Source organism: Sparus aurata, chromosome 2, assembly GCF_900880675.1.
Source record: "Sparus aurata chromosome 2, fSpaAur1.1, whole genome shotgun sequence".
Lineage (NCBI taxonomy): Eukaryota > Metazoa > Chordata > Actinopteri > Spariformes > Sparidae > Sparus > Sparus aurata.
Window position 1 is genome coordinate 13,276,458 of NC_044188.1, and position 12,798 is coordinate 13,289,255.

Sequence of the window (12,798 nt, forward strand, 5' to 3'; positions counted from 1 at the left end):
CAACCTGATCATTTTTTTGAGACAAATTAAGTTACATGCAAGTCGAGAAGAAGTCGTTGCCTATAGTCCAGTTAATAACTTATGATACAAGAACAGAGTTAGACTTAAAAAATGTCTGTTCATTTATGAATGCAGATAAATTACAGAAAAAAGCTAGCAAAAGTCATCCTGAGAACAGCCAACAGGTTCATTTTGGTCAATGCGTATCACCTCTGTTGCTCTCCACATTTTACAGTTTACCTGCAAGCAACCAAAGTAAAATCGGGCACATCAGGCAAGTATATGTAGTGATTTATGTGTGTAAAATAGAATTAAACACTCTGTTTTCTCTTGAGCTGGTGATGGAAGTCGCTGAAGAGTGAGGCATCGTACTTCCTTCTAATCTCTGTTGAGAGTTGCACATGCACAATATCGATCTGGCACTCATGTCAAAGACGTTTTTGAACTAAAGCGCAAACAAACATTTAATTATCTAGGATACTGGAATTCTGTTGGGTGGTGAAACTTCACGTATGCATCGCACGATTTGCTCTGACAGCAAATAAATAAATCACTTTGAGTCAGTAGATTTCAGGCCAACTTGCGTGTACATGCAAATAAAAAAAAACATGTTGAACTCTGGTCAGTATTACTTGGACAACAACTGGAGAACAGAATGCCTCCGATATCTGCAGATATCTGTTCAAAGAGATCGTTACAAGTCAAAGGAGCTCAGGTTTGTAAGTTAACTGATTCTTGAGTCTTATTCCCAGATCACCAATTACTGACGCTTTGGGATTTTAGCTCAGGTCACTCCCAAAAGTCCCAGAGAGGACGAGCTGGGAATTAGACTCGAAAAACAACTCTCTTACAAATTGGACCTTTAAGTAAAAACAAAGAAATGAAATGAAAAGAGACAAATTGTTTTGGGAATTACAATTAGTGAAGACTCGTGCTCCCCTGTCCTACCACCTCAGAGGCCGTCCCACTTTGACGCTGGATGTTTTTTTTATACGAGGCTTGGGGAATCACCATTGATCTCCTCCCAATTGAGACAAATTGCTAACGTGTCGATACTTTACATCATTTTGAAAAGGAACAGAGTGGAGAACGGATGGCCGGATCGATGCGTGATTGGAGACTTCTGTGACAATAAACATACACATATCGTGGCACTCCATCTGCTATTCTGCTGGTGTCCGTAGACGATGCAGTGTGAGTCTGGGCGCTCGCTGCTGCGTGTGATTATATTCATCCAGCAGCCGGCAGCCCAAGGGGAGAAGGAGGGAATGTAATTTACACTCTCATAATGCCTGCTCCACTGAACACTCCCCCTGATAGGTGTAATATTTTAGATATCTCCTCCTCTTCTTTTTTTGAACTCCCCCTTTTTCCCTTCATTCCCTTCCTTCCTTTCCGCCTCGATCCCCCATAGGATCCTGAGTCCCATGCCGATATTTGCTCTCCTCATCATGAATACAGAGCAGCGAAGGCGCTGCTGTGATCGAGCGTATATGTGAACATGCTCACGTATGTGTGCGAAAACATGACTCCGCCTTTGTCGCTTTCACTCTCGCCTCTTGTCAAAACGCGTCCTCTATCCATCTCTTCCCATTACTCCTTTATATAAATCTATTTGCAGGGGAAGGGGGAGACCAGCCCTGCAGCAACTCCACAGTACCACCTCCCATGGGGAATTAAAGGTTGGCTGTCATGCTACTGCTTATCTCGGTGAGATTACCTGCTGCCCACTGCGGCCCCACTATGACACCTGCTTTCACAACCTTACGCTCACACTCTCCCTCTTCTTCTCCTCTTCCTCACGCCTCCCTTTTTCTTTCTTTCGCCTCTATCTCTCCATCTCTCCCTTTTTATTTCCTCGTGCAGCCTGATCTGCCTAGCTACAGCAGGAGAAGGCACTTTGCATTGGAGAGCAGCAGAATGTCAAGCGTCGTTCCGGCATTCTCATTGGCTGAGGGCTGAGAGCAGTAGCCGTCCCCGCCCGGTGATTGGCCCAGAGGCACACATTGACAATGCTCCCAAGTCTGGCTCGTCCCTGTGTGGCTGCGACTATTGATCAGTGCTAATTGGTTAATGGTTTTTGATTTTCTAGGCCCGTTCCCTCTGGGGGACTAGACGGCGGCATGTCAACTCTAGCAGTGTGTGTGTGTGTGTGTGTGAGTGAGAGTGGGATGAACTGCAACAATGCAAAGTCTATCGTTACATAAACCTGCCCAGACTCTCTTTTTTTTTTGCAAAGGTCGCCTTAAAGGCTGCTTCAATCAATACTGTTTTTACTTTAAAGGGACAGTCCACCCCAAATAAAAAACACTTTTGCCTTGAGTGCTATTTATTCATCTAGAGCGTTTTGGTGTGAGTTGCCGAGGTTTCGGAGATCTCGTAGCCATAGAGATGACTGCTTTCTGTCGAATATAATAAACTAGATGGCACTTAGAGCTTGTACTGCTCAAAGCACCGAGAAAAACACATCTGAAAAACTCAACAGCAATATCTTCGGTTACTCAAGATACTCCAAAAACCTTGTTTTGAGCAGTTATTATTTTCTTTCAACCGAAACTACAGCATCTCATCGCAAAGAAGGTAGCGGGCGACGCAAAGGAGCAGCAGCTCTACCCCAAGCTCTCTCCGGATGCCCAAGCTCTTCACCCTATCCTATATTCTAAGCTCAGCCATCATACTGAGGTCTCTACCCATATACCCATGACGATGGGTGAGGGTTTGGACGTAGACCAGCTGGTAAATCGAAAGCTTTGCCTCATAAGTAGTTCCTGACCGAAACTGCTCAGGACAAAGGTCTGTCGGTTCTCCTGAGTAACTGGATGTTGATTTCTGGAAAGAGACATTGCATTTGAGTTTCAAATATATATTTTTTGGCTCTTTGAGCACCACAAGCCGACTGCCATCTAGTTTCATTATATTCGAGAGAAGGCAGACATCTGGTCGGCAACACACACCAAAACAACCTGGATAGACAAACATCCAGGTTGTGGGTAAGAGGAGAAGAGAAATGTGTATTTTTGATCATGTGCAATTTGAAAGGTTTTGCTCATTACAATGAATTGCACACATTACCAAACTCTAAAACTTTCCATGCCATTTTTGGCAACATAAGGCAGCTGTTTTTCATTAAAAACAACAGAAAAAGGTCAGAAACTCACTGCACACTACCTGCTTAGCACCAAACAACGGACAGACATAGTTAATGACGAGCTGGAGAAAAAAGCCGAAGAGCCAGATTTTTTCGACGGAGTGGGTGGAGAGCAAAAGCAGAGGTAACAAAAAAAAAATAAGTGGCCAGAACTACAACTTCAAATGAATACTAATTTCACCTTGTGTCCGCTCGATGTGTAGTAAGAAACCGTTTAAAAGGTGATGATATATCAGTGCTTCTAGAGACATTCAAATGTATTTGGGAAAAATGATCAGCCTTAAAACCTCTCTTTCAACTTTTGAGAGTCATGCAATGTGACATTTTTGTTTAATGTAAAACGTGGTTCGAACAAAAAGCCCTTTGTGTCGTGATATCAAAAGGGAGCTTCGTCTCCGGGGACATCTGAAAAGCCTTCGACCTTCTCCTGCAACGCCACGATTAAAGAATATTTATTGAGGGGTGTTTAGCAGTTGAACCGGCCGGCTGAACGCAGCTCGTTGGCTTCCTGCCTTGAACTCGAGCCGGGGAGGGGGCGGAAACAAAACATTGTGACTGATCGAAAAAAGTTTTGTTAGGGCAGTGTTTTTTCTTTTGATAGTTTTGGTCGTGCCTTTTTCTAAAGGGCAAGGCTGGTGGCATGAATGCAAGTATCTGGCTGCTCAATCAGTCGTAGCAGCAGAACAACACAAAGAGAAAACGGTGCTCTGAAATCACTTTCAGCGCGATCTGCTGTGGATAACCGTGCGACGTCCAACCTTAGCGACATGATTTCAAACTACAGATGATTTTGTTCCTTGGAGATATACACGGCCGTGAAACACATTATCTGAGTATTATCGTTTGGGCGATGGTGAATTCATGATTATTATGCTTGTCGTAATGAGAATCTACCTCTGCACCTTGATATGGTCTTAACCCTGTGTTTTCACCAGTGGCCCCATTATCTGCGGCTGTGTTGTCTGAGCGGTTCAATCCTGCATGAGCCTCAAGTTCCCACCGATCAGCGCCTTGACATGCTAATGTCCCGGCCTCTCTCCTGCCTCTTTTTCTCTGCTGTTTTCCCTGCTGTCTAAACAGTGTCAGTGCAGGTTAATGGAGAGCCTGTCTGATCCAAAGCAGTGCTCCCTCTGGCTCGAGTGTACAACCACAGGACTCGCTTTCCATTCCGCCTTCACCTGTCCGCCTGTCCTCCGCGGGGACGCTAATACGCTAACGGACTACCTGCATCTGTCTCTCACGCACGCTCTCGATTGCTCCATATTCCTGCTTGTCTCGCCCCTGCCTGCCCCCCCCCCCCTGCGTCCGATAGCTTTCCGGTGATTGTCTGGACTGGTCGGTTCTCACAGCAAAGCCTCTGCACCCAAGCAAATGATTATTCACATGTCTGGGTGAAGTTTTGGTGAAGAAGCCTCCGCACGAAGTCGTCTAACCACCAAATACAAATTCTGAAACTTGAACCAATTTGCTCTGCTCGAGCTTTGGCTGTGGGAAAGCACGGTTTCACTTGCTTTTAACTGGCAAGCAATTAAAAGAAAGTGAACCAGCTGTCACAGTCACACCCCGGAGTGTACGTGTGTGCATGGACGTGCCGGGGGAACAGGAGCATTCTGCACTTATAAATCACCTTGGCCTCATTACACCAGATATCTTTCAGCCATATTTCAGCTTCTGGACACGCACTCACACATGTGTGATGCACAAACAATCGCACACACACATTTACGGTTACTTCTTTTTAGGCATAATATAACAAACAGTTGGGGTGCCAGGATGTGTTTGATGCTTATTGATCAGTACAGCGAGGGGGGGGAACATAAAGTGAAATTAATTCCCAGGTACGCATACACAAAAACACACACACACATACACACACAAGTCCTAACCTTGAGTTACTTCAATTACCCCTGCCGCATTTTCGCCGCAGTTTCAGGTGTCACACGTGCGGCTGGTTCTGACGTCTGCAACAGCATGGTTTTAATCAGAAGCACCTAATCCTGTGTGGCAAGGTTACACAGACGTCCACAACAACAACAGGAAGTCAGGACAGCGGGATCTGGATTGTTGTTAACCTTTTAAAGGTCCTATTTGTAAGTAGATTATGGAGTCTCGTCCTCAACTCGTCAAATAGTGACACCTTGATTGTAGGCTGGGTCGGCCACCAATCAATTGTCTTGCGCAAATTACCTTTAATTCTCACACTCTGGATGCACTGTATATTCACCACGCATCAAAACACTGTGAGTAATGTGAAACGGGTAGGTCATAGTGATAAAGCCACGGCAAATTATCATGTGATTTTGGAGTTTTCCTCAGCTGTGCATTTTAGTGTCTTTCAGCTCCTTCTTTATTCAATATTCTTTTATATCAGCAATGGCTCAAAAGACAGTGTGTGATGTGAGAGAGGTAGGTAATTATAATATCCAGTTTTGTAAGTGGACATTTTAACACAAGTGGACACTTTCTGCTCATTGTTTTGGTTTCCTAATCAACCTTTCAGCCATTAAGCAGCGGGCAGACTGTTTTACAAGAAAAAGACCAAAACACTGTATGCTAGCTGCCCAACACCAAACAGCACACAGTTAGTGATTAGCAAGTGAATGTGGTCAAGCCTTAAGTTATAACAGAGGTAAAAGGAGACCAAATATTAGATTACCTTCACTGGCTGAACAGAAACAGTTCAGTATGTACAGAGGCAAACTCCCACTTTATCAACTTTACGAGGTGATTAGACTTTCACATAAATCGGTACACTACTTTTGCGTTCACATTCAGGTAATGTTCATGTGCTCTTTCTAAGGGCTGTCACATAGTGATGGCATGCTAACAGGACAGTCGGATTAGGGGTCAGTCTGTAATTGTACACTAGATAATGCCACTGCCAATGACAAAGACATAATCAAATGCCTTGTAGCTATCATACAGTACATCAAGATTAATGCTGAGTAGAGACAATAAAGAGGTTGTCTGATTATGTTAAATATATATATAGGGAAAATGTCAACATGTTTCTTGCCATGATGGTAAAATGCAAGTCATCTTTGTCATGTTTTAACCCATTTATCCATCTTTCATTCTTCATTCCTCAATTTCATTGTAGTCTCCTGTACAATGACAATAAAGACTATTCTATTCTATTCTATTCTTCTTCATACATGGCGCCAACTTTGTCAGAAATCCTCCTGCAGCACCAACCACAAAAATCTACTCAGTTCCTGCTGCTCCGTCACTCATTTTCTTCGTGACCACAGTTATTTTCATTCTTCCCTACGTTTTCATCCTCTACTTTGTACCCTCTTTTTTCTCCCCGGGCTTATGTTCACCTGCCTGATCCAAGTCCTTTAAATGAGGGGTTACGATTAAAGGACAGCGCAATGAATGTTTAAGAAGCCCTGTTAATAATCATCCAAAGTGCGAGAGGCTTACGAGCATCTTTGCAAAAACTCAGGGTCGAAGCACTCGGGGTCACTGGCTTCCTACTTTCTGTGCTTGTGACTGTGTGTGTGTTTATGTGTGTGTGCTGTGGGACTACGATCAAAACCTCAAACTGTCAGTATTATTTGTTGCCTGCGGTAGATTGGCAGCTCTCTGAAGGGATGTGTCTGTGGAATCTGTGGAGTCTGTGGAGAAAAAAAACCTGTGGTGGGATTCCACTCACGGACTAGCAGCAGAGACAAAAACAAGAACAGAAGAGGAGGAAGGTAGACGCTGAGAGAGAGAGAGAGCTACGAAAAAACAGACGGACATACAGAGCGAGAGAGAGAGAGGGAGAGAAAGAGGGAGGGACAGGTGCGAGTGTGCTTTTCCTATTAATATTAATCAAAGCAGGCTGTCTGAGTGATTTCAGCAGTGTCTTTGCTGGCAGATATCTACACCCTCCGAGGGGCTGAGCGGCGCATTGCTTTCCACCAGGCCCTTCTGCACGTTCACTCCTGTAATCACCCATTGATTCTAAATGATCTTTTAATCTACCCGTCCAGAATGACTCATTCCAACTTAACCACCCATAATCCAGCAGCCTCTGATCTGTTCCGCATTCCCTGTCTCTGCTCACGCTGAGCCCCGAGCTCCCTTCAGACCCTGACTGCTGCTGCTGCTGCTGCCGCACGATGAAACACCGTGACCGGTGTAACAACTGTAGAGCTCGAGTCTGGGCAGTCACTGTCCTGAAACCCCTGTGCATTATTAATTCTCTCTCAATGGCACCGCCTCTCCCTCCTTCTCCCGAAGACAACCATCAATCAAGAGAAAGCGCCGTCTTGTTGGAGGGGCCGTGATGAGAATACGCGAGCGTTGGTGTGCTTACACACACGCGCGCCGGCATGTGGTTTTCTTGACCAAAGGTTCCTGTTGGCAAGCGCACATCGGACAAATTATGACATCAGACACGGCACAAAGAACGGCCTGTCTGAGGACTGAGAGTGCTGCCAGGCTGGCCAATAACACACACACACACACACATTCTCTCTCTCACACACACACATTAATAAATCACATTTATTAAGCAATACACTCCAGCTGCAAACCGCTGACCCGCGATGGCACACGTTAGGAAGTAAACCTGATGCCAGAAAAAAGGAAAAAACACCCCGTCTTTGTCTTCCCTTTATTCGTCTCTCTCGCTTTTGCCGCTAACACGAGACGTCTCATTATCTCTTTTCAATCATTTATCAAATCTGGAACACCCCTGGTGTGTTAGTATAATAGCCTGGATCAGCTGATGGCCTTAAAACCTCATTTAACTGGGCAGAGGGATAAGCCTTTAAGACAACGACGAAGATAGATATGTGGACAGTCAAAATCGCAGGTGATGATGGACAGAGATGACGCAACAGAGCTCACAGAAATCTGTAACTGGAACCAATCTGCTGATGAGTACCCAGAAAAAAAACACACAGAGCGAGGCTCCTCTACGTCACAGATGACGGCAAGTCGGCAGAAAGCTTTTAGCCATAGTGCTCAATTAGCCGAAACACAAATTACAGCCCCCCCCCCCCCCCCCAAAAAAAGCAGTACTTAGTCTAGCAGTGCGTTAGCATGTTTTGGGTGGGTGCGGGCACAAAATCGTTAGCACAGGAAGCTAATGATGGGGCAAAATCATTAGCCGTCATGGCTGCTGACAGCACTCTGCCACTGTCAAGCTGAGCTGTTGCACTTTTTTTTTGTTTTCCCCAATTATACATGACTGAAATGTCCGGCTCAACTGGTCCATGTTGAATGAACGGTTTGGTTCATGTTTACCATTGGTTGTCAGTGTTTGCCACCATCATCACAAGTCTTATTCATGACTTAAATGAAAGTTGAAACCCATTATTATAATCGTTATTGGTCAATTTTTTTTAAAGATATTTTTGGTTAAGAAGTCTTTGCTGATGATTTTTTGATCAGCTTTCTAATGTGCCATTGTTCATTTGATAGCAACATAAGTCTACCGCTGACTCTGACTAGAGGAACTGCATCTCACTGGTTGATTGAATAATTCGTCCTTCGGTTCTTTTTTCAATTACCCAATCATTTCAATGCCAGAAAATAAGGAAAAAAATAATTTAAAAATTGTCAGTTCTGTCAATCAGTTAATCAATATATTGTTTCAGCTTTACCGAAATGTCTGGGTTCAGACACCAGGCCGGCCAACACGTGTGGTCTAACCGTGCCTGTGAATCGGACACACAAGTTGGGTAAAATGGGTTAAGTTTCCTACATTTCTCGTGGATGTAAATGTGTTTGTGTGTCACCGAAACCCTGAAAAAGACTGGCAACTTTCTTCTCATCTTGGTTTTTGCTGCAGCCACCCTGTCACCCAGCAGAGGATAAACTGGTACATATAACAGATGCTTACAGGCATCAGTTTAAACGTCCACCTGAACCCCCACAGTCGTCACCTGCATGATTAAAATAAGCGTGTAATGCCACGTTGTGTATCGTACGTGTCGGAAAAAAAAGACTGTAATGTCAATTGTCCTAGTTGAACTTCTCTGTTAAGACGTGGAAAGTGAGAGTCCCTCCCTCATTACCGCCACCGAGGTGCCCAAGAGGTGACATCAGACTGTGGTAGTACTGAGCAGCTTCCAGGGGTGAATGTGTGAATGTGATCAACATGTTCCCGAAAAAGAGTTCTTGGTGAACTCTCCCTGAATAAATAAAGTTAAAAAAAAAGATTAAAAAACAGTGACAGAATCTTCTACTTGGTGAGAAAAACTACCAAAGTGTTCAGCTCAATTAAAAAGCAGGGTTGCCACGGTTCAATATCTGTAGAGCCCCGTATTAAGTCACCGCTAATGCAAACCAAACGTTTTCCTATTGCCGCAGCTTCACATTGAAAGCATTTGACTGTTGAAACACAAGTTGATCTTTATTATAATGTAGTCACTGAAAAAGTGAGTTTTCGACTTTTGAATTCAGGGAGTAATGGAACAAAGAAGAAAGACGATGATGGCAGCGGGCAGGTAATGAAACTCGTCTATGCCCAAAACCGAAAGTCTATTTAAGATGAGCATACAATTTGCATTTAGTTAAAAGTAGCTAAGTTGTGTAGCTAACCATTTTTACACAACAGTGCTAGCAGTGTGGCTAGCCAATAGGTTGAATTATACTCCCAAACTGTTTTAACTGAAGCTCATCTATTTCGTTCTGTTATTCTTTTCTTTCATTCTGCTGACATGTCGTGAATGGAGCGTAATCTCCTCCAAACACTGTGTGAAAGATGAGGTGGCACATTGTCTGTGGCTGTTAAAGTGAGGACCGAAAAACCACACATAGTTCACTAAAGTGCACTTTTTGCTGTGACACGCTTCAGAAAAAATTATTTCCATGTTCTGTTTAAGCTTTTTTTTTTGCTTGCACTGTCACTGCACTGTCTTAATATCACAACAATATGCAGTTACAGAGCGAAGTCTGCCGATCTCCAGATTTAGGGAAAAGTGTCCATAAAGGGTTAAAAAGTCTTGCTCAAGCGGGCCCCCGAACCCTCATTAGACCCCGCTGGACAAATCGGTCATACGTATCTGCTGCTGACTGCCCAAAGTGGTCGGACGAGTCAGCATTATTAACATTTGAGAAACAAAGTTGGAGGAGAGAAAAGGGGGATTAAGTATAATGTCAAAGTCAGCAGCAGATCCTCCTTTTTTCATCTTTGTCGCCATGCTCCTTTCACTGACCCGGCTGCAGTGGCAGAGCCCGGACTTGTAAAAAAAAAATCGGCTTTAAAAAAAGAAAAAAAGGGCGGATTAAAATAGGGAAAAATGAGAAAAATCTGCACACACACTCTCTCTCTCCCTCTGGAGGGTGCAGTATAGGTGGCAAGTGTTGTCCTGGGTACTGTGGGAACGTCATTGTAGAATTGTGCGAGGCGAAGTCTCTAATTAGCTTTTGTTCTCATTAGGTCTACAACACTATCTCCCCTCAGACAGACAAACACACACGTTCATGCACACACACACACACACACACACACACACACACACACACACACACACACATAGATAGTGGTGGAGAGAGAGAGAGAGAGAGAGAGAGAGAGAGAGAGAGAGAGAGAGAGACAGAGACACCCCACAGCCCCTGAGATCTGGCCCTTCTTCTCTATTTCTCTTTCAATTAACCCTCTTCCTCCATCCTCTATCTGTTCATCTTTTTTTTATTTTTCTCTCTCTCTCTCTCTGCCTTCATCTCTCCTTCACTGCCAGCCCCGGCATCCTCTGTTCACAATCTCTAAAGTTTAGTCTAATTCAGTTTTATCTCCCGTTCAATGTGCCAAGGAGGCAGGCAGAGGGCAGACCCATTAAAACAGCCCTTAATAGAAGACTGGTGAATGGGCGCACAGGATTCAACAGCTTTCAGGCCTAATTATTTTCTGCCCATCTTTCGTAACGCTCATTCTGCAGATATATGGGCCTCACCGGCTGCTGGGAGCAGACCTCTTTCTTTTTTAAAATGTCCTTAGCTCTAAACCTCCTCCCCTTTTTTGTGTCATATCTCAATCTTCCCTTTCTTTCATTGCTCTCGTTAGATTGCCTCACAGCCAATTGTCTTCAAGCATTCATTGGGAGTCGGGGGTCGAAAAAGATCTTCCGCGAAAATTTGTTTTCTCGTGTCTCTGCGTTTGAGGATGAAGACGGAAAGAGAAAATCAGAGGGCGAAAATAAAAAAAAAAAAAAAAGAAGAAAAAAGGGAGAAGATGAAGTTGTCCTTGTGAATGAACAAAAGGCGCTCGCTGACAAAGACAGGCAGCTGCCTTTGGTTAGCGCTGTGATCTTTAGCAGCGACGCAGAAGTGGCACCAAAGTGAAAACAAAAAGACGCTGTCAGCAACAGGCGGCGGCGGCGGCATCGGGTGGGGTGGGACACTTGTGAAAAACTGCGTGACTGGACACAAACAATAAAATACATACGGAGCCGCATGAACGCGGTGAAACTGTACATGTGCCCTCTTTGTTCAATGACCTGAGGATGGATTCAGTTTGAAATCGTGTTGGGATCAGATGCAGGAGAGTCACTGGCCTGGAATGTTCTACTCTGTTCTACTTGGGATGAGTCACGGGGGGACGTGGCAGATGATCACGAGACCACACCCTGAAGCCGATGAACGGAGCGAGAAAAAAAAAAAAAAAATGGCGAGGAAAGTTGTCAGATGCGAGTAGAGACATCTTTTTCTTTTATGCAAATGTCTGCACACGCACACTCCTATTCTCCTCCAACGAAGGGTGTCACTGTACTGGCATCAGCAGCTAGTGTCATTGCCTCGAGGTTAAAGCAGATAAGAGAGGATTAGCATTCATTACTCCATAAAGTGATGATACCCCCCTGCACACACACAGCGATGCACTAACATGCTCAGGGCACACACACACACAAACACAAGCACAAGGCAAAGAGTCAGAATGCTCCTCCATAGATACAGCTTTTAAAGACTAACCATCGAAGCTAAACACAAAGGGGAAATCACAGTAATACGGAGAAACAGCATGTAATCCTTTGTATCAAAAACAACTGCAGAGCTGGAAAATCCTCAGACTGAAGCTGAGAGTGTTCGTGATGAGTTCTGACAAAGTCGGGGAGGAAAAAACAACCCAGAAAACAAAAAGGACGACAACAGAACAAGAAAACAGATGAGGGAGGTTTACATATCGGCCCCTAGTTTCATTTATTGATGCTGTAGTTACTCATTTTCCCAGTAAGAATACTATACGCTAAATAATTAACACGCCGCAGTTAAATTACATTGTTTTTCCCCCTCAGGACGCTGGCTTTACAACGGCAGAGGACCGTTTGGCAGGCAGCATGCCTGCTTCCTGTAAAGACACGCCGCCGAGGGAAAGTGAGGGACAGACAGGGAGAAACGGAAACAGGGACCTAGACAGAGTCATTTGTAGGTTAAGGATATATTCTGTTAGCGTGATACATCATGTAGAAAAGCGTGACACACCATGTCTTAATTCTCGCCCTCCCACACACACACACACACACACACACACACTAACTGTGCGACAGAGCAGAGGGCCATCACCCCTTCCCTCTCCACGGAGCGCCTTCCGGCTGCACACTCATCCACATCGATCCACATTGATCAAAGTCGGCCTGTACCACTTCAGCACAGAGCGGGGTAACAGCGGGGCAGAGTGATCACCTTGCCTGAGCCTCTCTGACAATGGACTC

At 44.6% G+C, this 12,798-nt stretch overlaps 1 protein-coding gene across 8 annotated transcripts in view; it reads right to left on the reverse strand.

The window, feature by feature from the left end:
* The window catches only part of LOC115595455 (muscleblind-like protein 1), a 162,814-nt gene that overhangs the window by 22,793 nt on the left and 127,223 nt on the right, over positions 1-12,798 (reverse strand). The gene's annotated exons all lie outside the window — the stretch shown is intronic.